We start from the raw sequence: 21,911 nt of genomic DNA on the forward strand, positions 1-21,911 counted from the left end.
TGTTGCACACTTGCCTCTGAAAACAGAGGTGAAACACATCTTCTGAGCCCAACAAATAAATCCAGGCTCTCAACATCCCAACTCTAATAACAGTCTGTGAAAGCAGGTGTTTGTTTCAAGCATTCCTGTTTATTTTACACTAAAGTCATATAATGCCATTAATGCCCACTTTAAAAGATTTAGAAGACTAGACAGTCTTCTCCAGAAGTGATGGCAGTTTTCATGGAACAGTATAATTTTCATTACAGAAGAAAAAACAAATCAGTGCCTTAATGACAGTAAATATTGATATTAAATGCAGCAAAGCCTGCCTGGTTCTGGAAAGAACAGCTCACAAACTAAGATTTTAAGAGTAGAGTGACCTTTCTTTGACTTCTCCATTGTCCCTGCACAACACAGCAGGAAATGTTCCCTTTGGCTCTCATTCCACACTTTGCACATCTACTACCCAACACTAAACAACAAGTTCAGCAAATATTAAACAACATCAAACACTGTTCAGCAACCGTTTTCCAGTTTTACCTAACCATAAGTCAGCCTTTTCCATGCCATTAGGTCATGTAAGAATGGAAGTAATGCCAACAGCAGCTGCTTTATGTAACTCACTTCAGATCTTCCCCAAGGTGAAGAATTTTGCCAGTCATAATTCACAGAAGGGATGATGGTGCTTCTTCCAGGAGTTTGAGCCCTGTGGTCAGACACCCATGTTGTAGCATTGCCTCTGTCATCACTGGCCTTCTACATCATATGCAGCACTGCTGAAATACAGAGATATTTCCAATGACAACTCCCTAGAGTCCTTCTATGAAGGACTCCTCTTTCCCAAGATTAGTGATTATGTTCTGATGTGCAGAGCACCTGGCATACACATAGTGCATATATTAATATGCAGGCCAAAAGAAAAAATCAAGCTATTCAATAGAAAATTAAGTTCTTAAACTTCCCAGTTTTTCCTCAGAGGGGCAAGTCAAGATGTTCTGTTGCCTGAAGGAGACCAAGAACATCACTGTGATTTTTTAGTTTTATTCCTCTAAACAATTCCTATCTGACACATCTTAAAAGGCATTAGAAACAAAATCTGAATACCCAAAGGCAGAGCTGAACTTCTGCATCAGCAAGCTCTGCTCAGGCCATGCCCTCATGCAGTACTAACTCTACTCCTCAGACAGCTCCTGTGTCACCAAAGAGCAAGTATTTCTTCAGTGTGTGACTGATAACTGGCTCAGAACACTGCACCCCAGCATAACTGCTGTCGAGTCTCCGTCCTTGGAATACTCAAAAATCATCTGGAGATGGTTGGAGGAGACAACTGCCAGAGGTACTTTCAGCTTCAACCATTCTGCATTCAGTAAGGCCTACAGTATAACTATTAAAGGTTTAATAGGCTTTAACAGGTTACATGAAACACTTTTTTGATGGTGGACAAAAGACTGATGCTGAAGATGGTGGCAAGCATCAGCAGTTTATTGTCCCACAGTACAACATTCATACTTTTTCTCTATATCACACACTTAACTTATGCTCATTTTGCATTATCGTTGGCTAACAACCGATGTGCATGCACCTTCTATCATTTTGTAACTGGTCATCATTTTCTCTGTTTCTTGTTGTAAATGTCAACACACATCTACATCCCATGCTTCTTCTCCCTCAAAGTTGTTTACCTGGCTTATTCAAGGACACAGCTGCAACTCATCAAGGCCGAGGCCACCTGCAGCCCCATTCCTATTCTCCTGCACTTTATACTGGATTTCCACCCATAGATTATATGTTTCTTCATTTTTCAGGGCCTTCACTTGTGTCTTTCTTCTCCATTCTAATTTTCAGTAATGCACCTGGGCTGTCTGCAAGGCACATCTGTGTTGTAGGAGTCAAGAACATAGAGACCACCTCAAGGTTAAGGTTCCCCCTATGGAGCAAGGTACCTTGACTCCTTGAGTGATAATTTTCATGTCATTATTCTGATGGATATTATTCTTCAGGTTTCTTTCTGAGATTTTTTTTATCTGCAATTTCCCCTTTATTTGCTAGTTTTATTTTAAGTTGCTAGGAACAGCAGGAAGATAAACAAGAATAAAGGTCCAGTGGTACCTTTGCCTACATTTGGACAAGCTGGACAAGCCATCCACATAACGACCAGTGGAAAAATGTGGCTCCATGATTTTGGTCAAAGGGTGGCTATGGGCTTGAGATCCTTTTCTTGGTTTTGAACCTTAAAACTGAGGAGAATTTACCCTTAAGACTTGTGCCATCAGACTCCTAAATGGGATCTTTTTCTAGGTCTCCAGAATAAAAAAAATCTTCCCTTTGCCTTTAAAAACAATTCTGTGAATAAGGATTTCAGCTTAAACCTTAAAGATAATCTAATTTCAACTCCCCTACCTTGGGCAGGGACACCTTTCATTAGAGCAGGTTGCTTGGAGCTGCATCCAGCCTGGCCTTGAACACTTCCAGGGATGAGGCATCTGCAGTGTGCCATATATGTGAGACCCTCACTTTTGGCTGCCCCCCTCATTTTGTATTTCAGGGATGCAGAGCAGTGCCACCTCTCTGGTACCGCTTGGCAGAGCAACCAGCAGGTCAGCACACCCTGAGGGGCAGGTTTTGAATACAGGAAAGAGAACACAAGGGCCATGGACTAGCAGGGATTTTTTGCAGGCTCCAAAATGTTCCTGTTCAAATGAAAATGGCAACACTGGCACTGTTTCCTTGCCCCCCAGTAGCTGATTTCATCTCAATGATCCACAGTCCTAGAGGAATTGGAAGGGTGAAAGCAGGAGGCAGCTTTAAAAAGGAAAGAGTTTGTATTTTCAGGGTAGGGTTTATCACTTTGTTCTACACCATTAATTATACATATCATGCATATGATCTGACAGTTTTATATGCTTTGCATCTTAGGTGAATCTTTTCCCTAGGAGGGAGGAAAGAGAAATTAAAAATTTGCCAGGGTTAAAACTCAGGAGGAGAGCTCCCTTCTCAGGATAATTTTTTTTTTTTAAGTTTACACAGTTGCTGAACACAATTTTCAAAGCAAAAAAATTGTGTCTAAATTTCAGATCCTTAAACTCACACTACAGAAACTTTAATAAGAAGCTTGATATAGTGCCGAGCAGGCAGTAATCCCAGGAATGCCAGAGAACTGCTGAATGCTGTGCAGGCTGAAAAATCAGACTAGCAAACTGCAGCTACTACATTTGCAGGTTTTCATGAAGATATAGTTGTTGAAAATTCCCTGATTAGTTGGAGAATAGAGCTGTGGTTATCTTACAGGAGGAAAAGAAAAATGGATAATTTAGATTTAGATGCTGAAAATGAAGTCTAGAAAACTTGCTTCTGACCTAACTCAACTGAAGATTTGAACCTTCACCTCTGAAGTGGCCGTATCATTTTTTCCTACCATTTCTGCTAAGGTCTCAAAGGGCCCAATTCCTTTACTGTGTTTGTGGAATGTATATGTACAGACATTGCTTTGGTGTACATCAGAATAGTATCACAGCAGGCTAGGGAACATGGATAAGGGCTAAATACTTATTTCTGAAAAATAAGAGTGTATTATCAGAAGAAAAGTCCATCTTAGCTGGTCACATCCTCCTTCTCCCCATTCCTGCAGCATGTCTTTGTTGCCTGCCCATCCCTCATAAGCAGGCCTGTTGGTGCCCCAGGCAGGCTCTATGCTTTACTGCTTTCTTCCACCCACATAACCATCAATTATAATAATAATGTGGCTCCATGATTTTGGTCAAAGGGTGGCTGTGGGCTTGGGATCCTTTGCTTTTAATTTTTAAAATGAAATAATATAGATTATTTAAATATGTTTTATTATTAATTTTGATTTTAGGTATTTTAATTTTTGAATGTTTTTATGAACAGATTATGATATTAGATATCTTTATGCAATATACTTCATTTAAATTGTTATATTTATGTTTATGTATTAGTAAAAGAAAATTTATTGTTGTTTTGTAGAGTTGTATGTTTTATATTTTTGATATTGGTTAATAAATTATTTAATGTAAGAGAAGTAGTATTCTAATAATAAGAAACTTAAATGTATTTAAGTTTCCTTAAAACTGAGGCGAATTTACCATTAAGACTTGGCTGAGCACCTTCCTAGCACATCACACAATGGCCCTGTCTCAGCCAGTTTCGAGCTTATTAATTTATGGGAGAGATTTTAGGCTTCCCAAATGTACCATCTATTAATAGGCAGCTTGATGGTCAGCAGGCTCCTGCCCCGTAACTTTGATTTAAGCACATTTCCCTCGCCACAGCCAAAGCACAGCCTGGGAGCTGCCCAGCACCCTATCCCAACTCCTGCTTTGCTCAGCCCATGGCATCACACGGGCAGCACTCATTCCTCAGAGGAGTTTGCACTTCTTCCCTGCACGCTGAAGCCTTGTTTTTGGAACATCTAGCATCAGCCTTCTGCGGCTGAGCCTCGCTGTACTTAACAAGCATCTTTTGTTTCAGCAGCTCCTCTGCTGATGCCACGCTGGGCTGCTGACGAGGTGAGCCCCTTCGTGGAGCTGCTGCTGCAGAGGCCTCAGCTTAAATGCAAGTGGCAGCACTTCAGCAGGGCCTAACGTACATTCTTTGACAGAACATAGATTCCCAAGGAGAAGGCATTCTTGCTGCTGTAGTAAAACACTGCTTTTTTCAAACGTCAGCGCCATATGGCACTGCCATCGATAGAGCAACTGCTACCACCATCTACTGGCAAGCGCGTAGAAGGGAAAGAACGCAGGGCGGGTATTGCCTTCGGGTGGGTCTCAGCAGGAGAAAAAAACAATACAGTATATTGTGGGAAATAGTAAAGGTAAGATGATTTTCAGAAAGCTGGGAAAGCAGGCCTCAGAAACAGAGCAGAGAAATTTAGAACCAGCTGCAGCTGCAAAGTCTGAAAGTAGAAAAGTTACAATAGTACAGCGAGCAAGGACATGAAACAATAGCTTGAGTTTTAGGCTTGGCGTAGATAGACCTTAAGACTGCAAAAAATATGCTTAGTGAGATATTAGAAGGTTTTAAGCTTAATAATGAAGTATTGTATATTGTTAATAGCAGACAAGCCAGCATCGTGTGAAGCAGGTGTACGTGTGCTTTCAGTGACTGGCTAGAACAACTGTCTGTGAGCTTTAGCAATGTGCTGTTGGCTAGAAAGTTTTTAAAATGCTCTGTAACAAAGAAATCTTTGGCTGCTGCTGGCAGGACGTGAGCTGTTGCCACCTTTCAATTGTCTCAGCCATGTAATGAGGCTGATGCTGCAATAAAGCTCAAGGAACGTATCCCAGCAGTCCCACCCTGTTCACATTGTCTGGACAGAGAGACATAATTCTGTCTCTCAGGAGAAGCACAGAGAGAAGAAGAGAAAACAATCTTTATCTCTGCTCCTTTGCTTTCCCCATGTGGAATGTGGTATGGAGATTGTTTACCTGCAGTGATTGCTGGGTTGGATTCTGGTGAAGGTTGTTTGGGTTCAGTGACCAGTGGGATCCAGCTGTGGCTCAGACTCTCAGCAGAGAGTCAGAGTTGGTAGTTAGGTGAGTAAGAAGTATGTAGAATAGTATAGTATCTCTTTAAATAGTATATTAATGCAATATAGTTTAGTTTTAATAAAGCTATCCTTCAGCCTTCTGATCTGGAGCCAGACATCATCATTTCTTACCTGAGCTGGGGTTTGCCACATTTTACTCTAGTGGATGGTACTTCACTGTTCAGCTCTGCCTTGCAGCAAGAGAAAGGCTGGCTAATCTGCTCTCTGCACTGCCTTTCCTGGGAAAACATCACTAGGATGTGGCGCCACAGGAAAGCAGTGAGGGCATCACAACCGAGTGCTCAAAACACGCAGTCCTGACAGAAGATTTATGTATCTGACCAGAATTCAGGATAGATGGAGCTGTGTCAGCATTAGAGAGTAACTGGGAATTATAAACTAGTTTGAAAAAAAGAAAAGACTGTGGTGTGGTGCAATGATTCGCTGTGAATCTGATTCAAATATTTTCAAATAAGAACACCTTCTTTTACACCAGTGGGAATTAAAGCAAGCACTAGACAAAATGGACCGATGGGGAATATTGATACTTCATAACAACTTTCCTGATTTAACTTTAAAACTGTCTTTCCTTAGAGAATGTTGGTGTAGTTGACTTAGAGATATTAAGCACAGATTCCTGGTGGGTTTTTTTAACTTGAGTCTAAATGAACATGCAGGCAAACAACAGCTTAAGAAATCACAGTGTGTTTCCCCATTTTTCACTGACACTGATTGAAAGATAATTGAGGGTCTTGGATTAGGTTCTAACATGAAGCAAATAAATTAGTCCTATTGTATTCAATCAATTTTGGTTGTGTTCTCTGCATAAATCAAGTCCAGAAGAGGTCTTAGCTAAGGTATTTATTTCTGATTCTTTCACCTGGCAATAAAAACAGCCAGATTAGATGATTTTATGCTCATTTATAGATTACCATAAGGGATAATAAAGAAATGTACCAGCACCTCTGTCAGAATCAGATATTCAGACTCATAACCAGTCAAATCAGGGCACACTGAAGTCCCAAAGCCCTTGCCCCACATTTCCTCCTGAGCAGTGCCTGGGTCATCTCTGCTCTAACCTGCTGGACAAATGACAGCCCAAATCTTCTCTGCCTAGTTGTGAAGACATCTGACAACCAGTTACTCTCTGGAAGAGACTATCCCATTTGAGGCAGTGGTCAGCAACTTCCAAGCTTCCAGACAGTGATGCTGATTCATTACCATTTAATCTTGCCAGTCTCCTGCTATCCTTTACTGGATAGAGGGCACAAACTACAGCTGAATGCCAAGGAATAAGATCTGGTACGAACATGATGTAACACAACAAAGTCCTGCGCCAAGATCTGCTGGACCAGCCAAATTGCATCCCAGTGAACTGTTGGAAACGATGAAATCATCAGTTCTTATAAGTTGTACTCTGCATCAGTGCCCAGCACCAAACACTGCCAAGAAGTCTTAATATATTTCACTTTAAGTAACCCAGGCACTTGGAAGATTACTCAGACTGCAGACCCCCTCTGCCTGTTTCAATCAACTGAGACCTCAACTGCTCCCACAATTTACTGCAGTCCTTGAGAGACTCTGATAGTCTGGAGAAATTTTACCCAAAAAGTGGTGACCCAGTCCAAGTTCTGTAGAGTCTCAAGAAACGGGCCCTTGAATTGTCATTCTGCTTCAATCAGGACACAATTCCCCTTTTCTTCCCTGAAGTGATATGTTACTTGAAGAAACTCACCCTCAGGGGAGAGTCTTTACAGTTGTTGTTTTATGACTTGGGATGAAATGACCACTCAGATCTAAGATTATAAAACTTCCCACCCTCTGTGTTATGTGCCAAGTACATCTCTATGCTATTGTCCTAAAAGATTAGTCCTAACTGCTGAGATCCAAATGCCAGCGAGACCCAGGCCTAAATTTGGAGAGTTCACCAGTAAAACAACCTAAACTGCTGCAGAGCTTGTGTTGTGAAGCATCTGCTGCCTCTGCCCCGCCTGCTCTGCTCCACCAGCCCCTCCTGGGCTGCTGGTGGCTCTTGAACCTCGTCCTGACAGCTCTGTAAGCAGTTTGGGTTTGATCAGTGTTCCCACACCTATGTGCAGCAGCCTTGCTCCACATTTGCCCATCGATCCTTTCCCTCGCTCCTTTGTCCTGTGGGTGAGGGTCCATAATGACACAGAGACCCCAGGCAGGTTCAAGGGAGAGCCCCTTTATTGCAAAAACCAGGACATTTTAAGCATTTAGGCATTTATCAGCTTTAAATCATAACAAGCATAATCCAACCATACCCCACGATGTGAGCACATCATGGTTCTATAACTTCTTTTTCTACCTCTAATTCAGCTGAGTCACTTTCCCACAGTGCTCCTCTACTGAGCCAAAGTATCCGGCCATGATTTTACAAGGGTAACAAGGCCCTTATTTTATAAGACTTTACCTATATGCAGCATTTTCCCTTCACCAAATATCAGCAGCCCCCTCTTCTTTTCCAGGCTCCCTTCCCTGGCATCCACTGGGGGCACTGCCACTGGAGACTATGGATGAATTTTCATTTAAAGGAAAATCTTTGAACTTCCATTGATATAAACAGAGACAACTGACCTCAGTTGTACCAGCCTCATGACAGTTCAAACAGTTCTTCAAGCCCTCCAGAAATATCTGAGAAGTAAGAAAACAAAAGAAAGTAAAATGGTTTGTCCAAGCTTCTCTGCACCAAAATAATGCAATTTCTCTAATATTTTGTAATTTATTTACTTTGGAGCTAAGATTAGAAACAAAAGTAATTAATTCTGGCTTTTTCTCCTTTTTTCACTTCCTTTCTACCACACTGTTGCAAATAGTATTATCTCTTTAGAGTGACTTTTGCTTCAATCTTTTTGGCTTTTCACATGGTCAAGTGTCCAAGGAATGCTGTTCCTCTGCATGAAAAAGCCTGGATAGCCCAAATGTTATGTTTGGTTACTTCACTTATCCTTAAAAGCTAATTGGTTTGTTGTTTTCCTCTAAGTCCTACCCTGGATTTTAATAATCTGTGGCTGCAGGAAGGTAGTTTTGTGGTAAAAGCATGGTATAGCCTTGATTCTCTGTCATAATTGCATTACTTTCTTTATGTCCTATTTCTGGACCTCATTCTGACCCTATAAATCCTGTCAGATGCTGCAGGTACACAGTATCTCCATTTTCCCCCATTTCCTACTGATTATTTTATGAGGACATTCAGCACATCATGGATTTGAGCTTTGCTGGTGCCAACAGCTCCCAGCTAGGTGAGAGAACAGAACTGAGCTCTCTGTGCTTGTATCTTCTTCAATAAAGAAAATTGGGAGGCATTGAAAGCATCTATATACTTAAACATTGGTCAAAATTCAGGTGTTGAAGTCTCCTTTTCTAAGGTGACTTGGTCACTAGTACCCAGTCACTACACCCAGGGTAAATCAGTAGGGCTTACCACTGAGAATATTTTGCAGCAACTGTTTCTTCTGTTGCAGCAGTGCAGCAATGTTTATTAATTGCTCCAAGAGCCTTTGATTAAAGGACTTGCAAATGTAGAATACACTATTCACTCTCATTAATTCATTCTGTAAACTACCTCAATGTCCTTCTAAAGCTGCTGCTGCATCTGGAGCTGTTTCTAGTTACAGTTGGGATTAGCTTTAGACAAAATGGAAATTTGAGTAACCTGGCTATGAAAGGAAAAGAACAGGCTGTTCACATTTTTATTTGCAATATTATGTATTTTTACATGTCATGTAAACATTAATGAACGAGTAAATGTTGACTGTCGGGCTGCCTTCTTTCTGATTAATGCTTTTCCTCATAATAAGCTGTGATCCTCTACATTTCCCTCCAAACCCTGCTGCCTGAATTATTCATTAATACTACAACTAAAAAAATTCTTTAGTTAAACTTTTATGCATCTTTATTGCTTCTTTAAGTATCCAAAGAGTGCTGGACATGTACCAGAGAAACTTGCACAAGTAAGAAATCCCAATTTGCTTGCTATGAATTTGAATAGGCGTTTTTAAAATGATATGATGAAGTAAACCCAACAAAAACAGAGCCATAGGATTCAAGGGTGATTGACCCGTTGCAGCTGCCTTAAAAATCACAAACTTCTTTAAAACATGTCTTTTTCTTCAAGGGGAAAAACCCAAATCTTTCGGATAAAATTATACCTTATTTGATGTAAAAGAAAATAGTTCACTGTAATCAGCTTTCTTCATCTCACTAATGAATAAGTCAAATTCATTTCAGGAGCAGATTAGTCTTCCTCATGATGTGACATACCCTGGAATGCTATTACTGCTTTGTGCTGCACACACAGTGTTCATTTTGAGCTACCTATAAGCTGTTCACAGCACTTTAAATGATTACATAGTAGGTGTGTGTTTATATATAGTATGTAATCATCTCAAATGCTGGGATCGCAATGTGAATAGGTAATAAGAAATAAACTCCACTTTTGATTACATAGGCTTGTGATTAATTGTTTGAACTTTGGTAAATGAAAAAGACTTAATTAATTAAAAAAAGAACAACCAAAACCAGCAACTCCTGAAAATGGGCTGTTATTATTTAAGGTTAATATATATTTTATGGGGTTTATGTGCAGAGTATAGCACTTTTTGGGGTTTTTTTCATTTTTTATTTAATTTGGTTTATTACCTTATTCATTGATTTCCCATAATAATGCTTGTGCTTATATACTGCCTTTCACTTGGGCTCATAAGGTATTTTACAAACATTAATATATTTTTCTCACCACTTTTATTTACATTCCTCTTCTAATGAAACTATCATAGACTAGCTGTATATAAATTACACTGAGTGCAAGAGAAGCAGAAGGCAGAACATGTACCAGACAGGAAAAAAAAATACAATTACTGAAAGGAAAGCCCAAAATGCCATATCCCAGGTGGCTATTCCACCTTCTGCTCTGCCCTCGACAAGGAGAAGTAGGATCGTGGATAGTACAGCTGCTTTGGGGCTGAGCCAGCTATGCAGAGGTCACTCAGACATTGGGTTAACCTGTTCTTAAAAATTTCCTATTACAGAAATTGTCTGTGGAGAGCACAGACTCTGTTCTCACCCTGAACTACCCGTGCTGTTGGAAACCTTTTCCTAATGTCTATTCTAAATCAGTTGCTTCAGGTTTAGCTTATTACTCCATGTCTCATTCACTTGGACACAGAGAAAAATTGCTCCCCACCTTTGCAGCAGTCTCTTCTTGGTTTAAAGGCAATTATCCTGCAGCACCTGTGCCTTTTTTCTTCTTTAGATGAAATAACAGCAGTTCATTACACTTTCACTAGTAGGCATTCTCATTGCCTTACACTTGCAGGTCTCTGGTGTTATCTTCAATGAAGCCTAGTGCTGGAAATGGACATCAGATTTCACCAGAGCACCTTCACTTACCCTGCAGGGCTTGTTTCTTCTTATAGAATATTCTGAGTTGGAACAGATCCACAGGAATCATCCAGGCCAACTCCTGGCCCTGCACAGACACCTCAACAATCCCACCCTGTGCCTGAGAATGGCGTCCAAATGCTCCTTGGGCTCTGTCAGCCCTGGAGCCTTGACCATTCCCTGGGCAGCCTGTTCAGTGCCCCACTACTCTCTGGGGGAAGAACCTTTTCCTAATATCCAGCCTAAATCTCCCCTGGCACAGCTCCAGCCATTCCCTTGGGTCCTGTCACTGGTCACCAGAGAGAAGAGACCATTGCCTGATCTCGCATACCCAGTGAGTGCTTGTGTTTTGCACAAGAGCTTGACAGTGGTTTCTCCCACTAGTGATGCCCAGTAATAGCCCAGATCTTTCCCTGCAGATCCATCACCCAGTGTATTCTGAACTGGCACAACTGGCTATCCTTGTACAATCATATTGTTGGTCAGCACTGCAGAGTTCATATTTGTCCTTAATTCAACTCCACTCTATATTTCAGGCCATTTCTCTAAATTATAAGGTTATTGGAAAAAAGTTTCTTATTTTCCCAACATGCCTGAGTCTGATATGGTCTGCATATGAACTTTTGCTTCATCATCCAAGTTATTGATGAAGAAGTTTCTGCTGCACCCAGAGTACACAGGATCCTGCTTGAGAGCTTGGCAGTGAGTCATTAATAACCTCCCTGTGAAAAAGGCTTTCCAGACAGCCCTCTATCAACCTTAGGGCAGTTTAATTACAGCCACATTTTTCCCAGTCTACTTTGGAGGCCACTATGTTATGCTTACAAAGCTCAGAGTATTCCACGCTGGCCAGCTCTACTATAGCCACTCTGTTCTTTCATAGGGGGAAAAAAAAGCAGGTTTGAAACTTGGATAATTTGCTTTTGACAGATATTTGTTGTTTCACACTTCCTTGGGTTCTCTTTGTTCTGTGCTGCGTTTGGGTTTTTTCCTCACAAATTATTTGTTTCTCCAGTATTTTTTTCTGGGAAGGCTGGCTGATCTGTATTTCCTCTGATCTTCCTTTCCCCTCTTTTTAAATATAAGGACAGCATTCACTTTTCCCAGGATCTAGGACTTCATAAATCCTTCATGCTTTCTCAAAGATGATTTTTGATGCCTCTATTTGAGTCACTTCAGTCATAACTCCCTGTGAAGAGAGACCAAGTCCACCCAATTTCACAAGTCCAAAGTTGCTTAGCTCCCTGTGATTTCTTCTCCTGCTGTAGCTCCAAATCTAGCTTCTCTGCTGCTGTTCATGTGCAGCTGCTCTTCCTACTGAGGGCTGAACTCTGATTGATACAAAAAAAAAGTGGTATGAAGTATGTTGGCTTCCTCAGTGAAAACTGCTATCTGAAACAGTATCCCAGGACCCTCCATCACTGATAATCTCTCTACTCTTTCCTGGAGTGTCATATTCTGTGCCCTAATGAAAAGGCTGACTACTACTGCAATAACCAGAATAACTCCTGCAGGTTCCCCCTTGATATATCCTTCTCATTGCATCTTATATTGTACAATATATCATTATTAAACCAGTCTTAGATATATATATATATATATATATATATAAGTATAAAGGGCTATTTGGGCATCTTCCTGCTCCTTCCACTTCTCCTGCAAGATTATTTTAGAAATACAGATTTGACAGGAGGTTTGAGCAGTGTCCATGAAAGGCTCTTTAACCACAGGCACTCACCACTTTCATTCTGCTTGGCATTGAACAGATTTCACTTATGTGGTTACAAAATATATGGCACTGGCATAACAATTGCCATCAGAAGAGTTCAAAGCACTTTTCACAGAAACTTTTTAATAAGGCAAAAGTAAGTAAAGTGACTTTTCAGAGGTCGCCCATCACGTTATGGGCTGAGCCAAGAACACAGTCCAGACCTCCCAAATCCCAGGCCAGTGCTCCATCATTATGTCATCCAGCCTCCCATACTATTAATGCTCAGCCTAAATATATTCTTGCAGCAATTGATTTAATGCCATTAGTTTCAGACAGCTAATCCAAATCTCCTTTAGTTATCCAGCCTCCAGGGATTTACCGGAACAAAGAACTTCAAGACTGATCCAGAAAATAACATAATAACTTTCCCAGGAATCCTAGCTGGAGTTTCTTAGTGGTAAAGTTATTTTGAAGAAAACAGTCACCTGTAATTCTAAATCCACTGAAAATCAAATGGAAAGATTGCATTTAACAAAGTGTATTTGCTAGCAGGCCCACAATGGTTTTCTGCATTTGACACACCGCAACAATGTACAGTAGTAATTAATTATATGAAGTGAAGATAATTATAATGATACATGAAAAGAGAATTAAGTAAAAAATCCTTATAGTCTTACAGAAATGAGACGGTGGGTGGAATTGGAGGCTGCAGAAAAATTATATCCAGTCAGCAACTCTTGGGCAAAAGAGGAGATAAAGGTCCTGTGTGAATTATGGGAACAGACCAGATTATACAACAACCAAAGGGAGATACCTACAGCCATAAAAAGGACTTTGGAGTCCTAAGTCTTTGGCAGTGCCCAAAGGATGCAGTTCAAAGTCCTCAGAAGATGGCAGAGAAGTAGGAGAACTGAAAGTTACCTGTTCACTAAGTGTGTGAGAGAGCACCGGCAATTGGGACAGCCAGACAAATGTGTGCCAAAAGAAAGATCAGGAGGAGGTACTGAAATCTTCCCATCAAATAAGCCACACAGCTTTCTGTGCTTTTGGCTTTCATAATCCAACTTACTGAACTAGGTGGGAGAGGGTAAATGCACCTTTCAGTCTACTATCTGAGACCTGTATATAGATTTTCTCACTCACCTGGATTCCTCCATGGTGTAGTTTCAAATTATTGAAGCCTTCAGAAAGCTCTGCTCATGCTGTGTGTTCTCCAGGACTGTAGATCAAATAATGGAATATTATCTTCTTTCCATGTATGTTTTCTTTACAGGACAATTGTTTTTCTCTTCCAGCCAGCCTTTGAATCAGACCTTATTCTTTACAGTGCTTTTTAATTGCCATTATATAACAATGTCAATTACTAGGTTTTATGTCAATGAAATCTCCCATACCTTTTACAATTTAGAATAATTTGTTTTTATTATCTCTGCTTCAATATGGATGTCAGTGTTCTTAACAGCAAATCTAGTAATAGCTTCTGTTTTCTACGGCTGAGTATATTAAGAGGATGCCTTGTGCTACAAATACTCTATTATGTAAACAGATAAAATAGAAAATAAAAATATAAAATACAGAATCAATTATTTAAAGAGAAAATTTAAGAATTGCAGTACATAGAAGGGAAAAAAAAGACTTTCTCAACTCTAAGCAGAAACAGCCCTGAACAAAGGGAAAAATTAAATTTCATCCTACCACTGATGCTACAATTTTACATGCACCAAGCCTGCTGCATTATACTGTCTGACTACATCCCAGCCTCAGAAGAACAATTGAGATTTAAAATGGTACATCTCAAGGATGGGATATTTAAAGAAACAGCAGACTTGAGGGAAAAGTTTCTTAGTATGTTTTGTGCAAGAAAGACCACTGAAGTTACCTATGTAAACAAGCTGAGACTTAAATATATTTTTATGTACATAAGCATATATAAAGTAAACACAAATATACTTTTTATAAAGTATATAAAAGTATATTTTAAATATACTTTTCATGACAGAACAGAAAAGAAAATCCTGTGACTCACATTTAAGGTGCAGAGCAAGTTTACATGCAAATCTCTCAACTCATTCAGGGGAGATGTTTGTCTGTAGGCAGAAAGCAAACACCTCTCCACATTAATCTCATGTGATTGATATCTCAATGTCAGAACTCAAGCTCTGAATCTTCAATAAATTGCTCAAGCCCCATATAATATGCTACTGTATCTCTGTCTGCCATGAGCCCTGTTTGAATCCAGTGCTGCCCGTTTCATGTCAGGCTGTTTGTCACCATCCTGGGCTCCAAGCACAGGAGCAGTCAAACATCTGCCTCCTGCACTCAGCTGCCAGCTCTGAACTTGGAGCACTTGAAGTAAGCCATTATAAATCTCACACACAGTCATTTGCAGTGTTTTATCAGCCTCCACTAGTCACTGATCAGACTGCAGCAGCCCACAGTCCTCCAAGCCTTAATCTGATGCCTCAGGTTTTAGCTTTTATATTTTTCAGATTCTGTGCTGCTTTAGTGTGTAGTTATGAGCTTCATATTAAGGGATGATGAGCTCTCTTTACACAGTAGGTAGACAAAACAATTCCTTCTCCAGCTGTGGACCAAGGACAAATGATCCAAATCTCAGGCCCAAGAGCATAAACAACAGCAGAATGAACAGAGGAAAACGAGGATGGGACTTCATAACCTAAAGCTGTAATTGCACAATTAACTTCAATATGCAAATGGAGCAGAACTTATAAAAGTGAGAGACCCTGTGACCAGTTGTCCATTTTGTGACCATTTTGGTTCATCTTGGGTGTAGCCTTTTAATAAATCCCTGCTTTATTCTTTAACTCTGTCTAATCTCTGTTCTAGGTCAGCCTTCACAAGGCATCAAATCCTTGTGATTTCTGCTGGCAGCCCCTCAGCAGCTGACCTGCATGGTAACCTGCCTCAGCAGCATGTGGCTGCACAGGCATTGCTTATGGCCTGTCCAAGGAAAGATGAATGTGTCAAGAAACCTGCTTTTCCCATCCTAAAGCTATACAGTGTCTCCTAACTTTGTTCATGTTTCCTAGTTCTCCATAGTTGTCTTTTCTGAATCAGATTCCAGTACAAGAGTCAAATGAACCAGTTGTATCAGCCATGACAATATGGTTTCTAACCACTTGTTTTGTTTGCATTGTCATTTTTCACCTTCAGTAATGAGAAGCACGAGCTGGGGAAGGTCACTTTTATTACCTGTTTGGACACTGGTGATTCAGGAGTGGAGAGTAAAACTTAGAAGAGCAGCTGCAGTTCCTTGCACACTAAAGTATATGGACTGCTAAATTCTGATTAGAGAGGGGTGTGCTCCCTTGCACTTGTGCTGAGTTTTCACCTACCCTTAGCCAAGCACAAACCTTGTGGGTTTAACAGCTTTCAGAGAATTTCCTTTTGCCTTTCATCTGAATCAAACCCAAGCCTTCTTTCACCCTCCCAAACTGACAAAAACCCACGCAGAGATGCATGTACACAGTAACATGAGCTGAAAAGAGATGGCCATAAAGCAGCAGCAGCTTTCTGTGGCATTGATGTGTTTGGCCATTTTCCCTTTGTGCTGGCCTTGTCTTTTCCATGCACTAAATGACCTACAAAAAGTTGTTCAAGAGTTTCTTCAACTGTCCTGGCAAATGGAAAAGTTATACATCAGGCTGATGTTCCCCTGCTAAGCTAAGCTGAGTCTGGTGCTTTTAGAGGAAAAAGCATAAAAACAGCCTGGAACTATTTATTTTCTTTTTTGAAATTTTTCTTTGGGTCAAATTTAAGAAGTGGTCCTGAGAGAATTCAGTGCACCTCCCGAATACTTTTTTCCAAATATCCCTCCAAAGAGCAAGTCATCACATACCTATAGGTGTCTGCACTTTCTACAGCAAGGACTGTGCTGAATGAACACAAACTTTTTATTTCTACAAAGCTGAAATTTGGTAGCATCAGCATTTTGAATTCTGTTCGTAAAAGGAAAATGATAATGACAAATTCTTTTTATGGAAGTATCTAAAGAACCACTGGGGAGAAGGAAAAAAACCCTGAAGCTACTTTTCTCTTTGGAAAGAGGCATTTCTACATGCCATATATCTTTCCAGCAATTGAAAATATAATGATAGTAGAAAGTTTCCTTTACGAATTACCACAGCATTTTTTCCTTCCACTGGAACAATTTTATCAGGTTAAGCTGCAGAAAAACTTTATATTTATACTAGTTGACAGATCTTTACCATCTTCCCAAAACAACCATACCTCCCCTAGCCTACCATAATGATCATATTTGGCCAAACACAGTGGAGAGACACATACATGTCGGAGGACAAGGTGGTGGCATTTGTGACATTTCAGATACAGTTCCTGTGACAGCCAGCTTTGGGGGGGGTTGTCTCTTTAGGTGAATTTTCACCAAATATACACTTCCTAATACTGTCTGGAGCCTCTGATTCTGTGAGAGAAATCTTAACTCAAGGTATGTACACTTCCTTTTAAAATAATAAAATTTAAAAAGAAAATTGGATATTATTGCTGCACTAGGCAGCTTCTGATAGCCCAAGGGAAAACTTATTGACCAGAGTAGATTTATTCATAAAATCCAGGACAGCCTCACACAGCTCATGAAGCAGCTGATGCTTATTCTAGCACAGACCAAATTCTTACATGGGGCACCATGAACAGTTTGAGTTCAGAGGTAGAAGAAAATAGACGAGAACAAGAAATGAACATCAAAACTTAGATAAGTTAGATCAGGTTCTCTCATGTATCAATGGAGGCCACTTCCTGAGGACTTTCAAATCTGTTTCACAACATTATCATTCTTAAGTAGTCTTAGAACTCTTTGTCTCCACTCCAAAATACATCCCTGCTGGAGCATCTCCTCAGGTAAACGTTATCCTGATTTCAACATGGCAGCAAAAAAACATCTTTGAACTAATCTTTTCTATTGGCAGCTGAACAATTTCTGTTATGTTGGAAGGACAAACATTTTACCATGGCAGGTATTTTTAAAGCTAAGTTGAGACCTGACCTTGGTATCCACAAATGTAATACATATTTGCAAACTAAATTTTGAAAGCAAAATTCACCATCTGCATCTCCACGTGCTCAATTCACGCTTTGATAAGATTTGTAAAGACAAGCACAAAAATGTGGGCAAAACATTTGCTCACATGAAGAAAGCAATTATTCTTCTGAATACCTGCTCCTTACCTGACATGTCAAGTGCGAGGATTTAGTGCCCAAACAACATGCCATCTTATATATAATTGCTAACATTAACTCCTGTGTTAATGCCAAAGTACCTAATTTTGTGATAGATTTAAGGTCTTAATATATTCATTCCTTTTTGGGAGTTGCTAGGTTCTGACATTTGTTATTTTTGCCAAAACACAAAGGTTTATAGATGTTTGTTATGTGCAGTGAATTAAAATGCAAATCTCCTTAGTAAAATGAAGGCATTTTGTACTCAGGGCTGAAAATGTACCCGAAGTACAAAAATAATTGAATAAATGGTTGCATTCCTAACTATTCACTGACTTCTGCTCTTCTAATTTATTTTCCTCATCCACACTATTACTGGAGGAGACATTTACTGAAAGCTCATTTCATTGGGAAGCCCAAGACTATTAAGAAAGGAAGCAATTCCTTCCACCACTTTGAAAGACAACAGCTTGACGTGCTGTGTGTACTGCCTGAATTTAAAGCTATTTAGTTTTTCTTTCAAAGGAAGGTTGTGACAAAGCTGTCTCAACATAAACCATCTTTGAATCACCAGTTATAATAATCATGAGATAGGATATTCCTGGCCTGTTTCACCTGACTGTATTTAATAGAAAATGCATCACTCAGCCATGTCGGAAAAATGAGACTCCAGCTCCCCTCTTCCTGCAATATCAAATTATCTGGTAATGCAGATAAAAACACAGCACATCACAGCTTGCAGCTCCAGCCTTGGGTTGCAGAATAATGGTATGAAATAATAGCTGGCATATTTAAGTTTAGGAGAGTTCCAGAAATAGCTAGTGCTGCGTACTCTAAAGAAATATTAATAGAACAGGCCAGTTACAGATCAGAGACCCTGTGATTTTATCACTGGGATTTGGCATTATATACTTGCATATCAGTGAAATATGTCAGCTAAGACATAGTTCTATTTTCTCACATGAAATGGGCCTTTTTCAGTTAATTTAAACTCCAGTTCAGCTCTGAATGGGGTCACAGTAAAAACTGCTTACCTTTCCATAGATTTATTTCTATGTCCATGTATAGCTGATACTTCACAGTGCTAAATCTCTTCTTTTTCCCTCTTCACCCATTTTTACTCTTTCAACAAGGACAGAACCAGTAGAGCAAGGAGCATTTGTGCAGGTTACTTGTCACCAGAGCCATCAAACCTGTTTACTATGATCAGAATAATTACATCATTATCCGTGTTGGTTCATTAATGATGAACGATGCAAAAGGAGAGAACAACTGAGCCGGACTCTCAGCCCTCTGTTTGAATTTCCATCAAAGAAGCAAACAGTTCCATGGCCAGTAAAACTCCTAAAACCCTGTTCCTGTGGATTTATGTCCTGTGCTTCAAATACCAGTTGCTCAAAAGTGCAAATTCTCATTCCTCAGCAATAAGAGGCTATTTCTGTGGGGATGATCTGGTGTCTACATGATTTCCCAGTAATTAATGATTAGACTGATGTAATAACTGACTTTTTTTTAAGTAATTATGCTTAAGCTACAAGCATATGAAGCTTTTCTAATGAAATGTAAGAGCTCATAACCAATTCTTTTCCACAGAAAGGTGGAAAATGTCTCTGCTTTAAGACTAAACTTTTACAGAGATAAAAAGAAAATCAGGTAGTTCAGGCCCTGACAGAAAGCTGAATATATATATATAATTTCAGAAAAAAAAATATAAACCATTCAGACAAATAAATATCTTTTTTTTTTCATAATTTGAAATACAAAAATGCAAGGCAGACATCAAAAAGCTGGTGATCTGGTGATGATGGTCTCCACTTTAACTTTGGACCATTTTAGACATTTTGGTGTGTAAGATCAGCACAAAAACATTCTCCGACAGCTACTCAGAAAAAAATGTGTCAGTTAACTTATTCCTAAAAGGTGCCTCTGAGAGGGAGACTTACTCTTTCATCACTTGCGATAGGAGCTTTTGTTATTTTATTTCCAATCTGTTGTCACTGCTGGTAGAATGGAACCAATTTTCACTGAAGTCATCTTTGATCCTCCTGTTGCCTTCCTTAAAAATAACTAGGTAATGTTTTATATGTATGCAGTAGCATTTCTCTCATTTATGTTATTTTATAACCGCATTAACGTAAAAATTAAAATAATACTAATATCTCAGGGTATGTGTATACATATTTTTATGTATAAAATTGACATGACTGACAATGACATACGTCCTCATACAAATATATAGACCTCAGACAAATAGGCAGAGTTTCCCTCTCTAACTAGAACACTGAAATGCAATAAATCCATTTATAATCATCCTCCAAGCACATGAAAAGTTTCCCATAAATGTTGTCATTTGACCTTTTCAGAAAAGGTCACCAAAAGGCCATCGATCTCTCATTGGATTTCGATTACACACACTTTGAACCAAGGATCTTTACATTTACTGCTTTCATTTATCACAGAATACTGATTACAGGAAACATCCAAATTCTGACATTTCAAAGGTCAGTTTGCAATTTTTTAAAGATTCCCCTCCATTATTCATTTTATTGCCTACTCTGCTTCACAAGTAATCCATTAGAAATACAAGTTTACTTTTTGATCTAAACAATTTGTATCAGAAGCTCAGATTTGAGTGGAATGAAAAACCACTAATATGAAAGCCAAATTATTATGCTGGTTATTCATCAGACAAAAACATTTTGCTCAAGATAAACATCTTTACATTTATATAGCTGTAGAGGTGGTTGGTTGGTTTTTTGGAAAGGAAGGGGTTGCTCTTGGTTTTCCTAATCATACTTTAGATAAAAGGTGAGACGCCAAACTGGAAAAAAAGTGGTGTGTATGGTTTTGGTTTCTGACTTAACACACTGCCAGGTACAATGTCAGTAGCATTACAACTCTCCAAATTCCCCAAGTTCTTCAAGGTCATGCCTTGGCATCGTGGCAGGCATGTCTAATCAGCTCCTACATTCTGCTTCAACAATCCAGTGAAACACTTTCTCTTCTTCAATGCTCATAAAATAAATGTCTTTTCAAATACATTTTAGTCTGGGATTACTTGTCATTATATATAAATAAATAACTTATCCAAAAATCATAATTTGGTGTTCTGTTGCAATAATAAAGTGAAATAAATATTCATAGTTCTGAGCACTAACATGATGCTCAGCTTATTATGGAAGGGGAACACTATCTGTGATTTTTTTTTCCATGAGGTACTTGCATCCCTTACCAATAGCAGCTCTGCAGTCTTGGTAGAAAGGTGCTTCTAACTGAGCTTGAAAACCCCACAGATGTACATCTTCAAACAGGCACAGCTGCTATGATGACCTGTAAAAGGATATTAGAACATGAATGGCTTTTTCTGTTCTTTATCAACTATTGGCTATGTGCAAATACCGTTAATTACATTTGCAAGATCACCCCCAGGTCTCCCTTCCCCTGCTCCCTACTGTCCCGCCCTCCCCAGGGTTTTGCCACAAAATTACATATTAATTAATTAATATTTAATTAATTTTTGATCTTTAACTTTAAGAGGAGGACTGGTAAGCCCTGCAGTGCCAGGCCCCTTGGTCTGTAACTGATTCCTGTGCAGCTGCTGACCTTGGTTGTAAAGTGCCCTGTCACAGAAGTGACCCAGCCCAAACCTGAGCTCCAGGGACTGCCATCAGCCAGGTATTTACGTGCACCTATCAGCAGGAAAGCTGTGGCGTGGAGGTAGAAATACACCATTAAACTTCAGGAGTAACAACGTGTGAAACCCAGCAAACTATCTCACACAACTGGGTTCAGGAACCCCAAGGCTTTTTTTTTTTTTTGGTGCACCTTTTCATAGGCTGAGTTGACCTGTGGTGTTACATCTTTATTTTTGAACACTATACACTGAAGTATATATGAGATATGGGATACTGGGGCTTTGCAGAGAAATGATCTGCTTATTCCAGAATAGCTGAATAAATACCAAACAAACAGAATTTGACAACCAAAGTAAATCTTAGATCTATGGCATTGCCACAGGACTGCAATAGCATCTGCCCTTTCCCTTTGGGATATTTGGTCTGTGCACTTCAA

General features: G+C 39.6%; 1 long non-coding RNA gene across 2 annotated transcripts; it reads right to left on the reverse strand.

The window, feature by feature from the left end:
• Positions 1 to 457: 457 nt before the first annotated feature.
• On the reverse strand, positions 458 to 21,185 carry LOC137477415 (uncharacterized). Of its 2 annotated transcripts, none has more exons than XR_011000990.1 (4): positions 21,073 to 21,185; positions 10,737 to 10,894; positions 8,129 to 8,185; positions 458 to 758 (listed from the first exon to the last, which is right to left on the reverse strand). It is a non-coding gene; the product is annotated as an uncharacterized lncRNA (long non-coding RNA). The 2 variants fall into 2 exon arrangements; XR_011000988.1 differs by having other exon boundaries at positions 466 to 755.
• Between the last annotated feature and the right edge of the window lie 726 nt (positions 21,186 to 21,911).

The sequence above is a fragment of the Anomalospiza imberbis genome, chromosome 7, assembly GCF_031753505.1.
Source record: "Anomalospiza imberbis isolate Cuckoo-Finch-1a 21T00152 chromosome 7, ASM3175350v1, whole genome shotgun sequence".
Lineage (NCBI taxonomy): Eukaryota > Metazoa > Chordata > Aves > Passeriformes > Viduidae > Anomalospiza > Anomalospiza imberbis.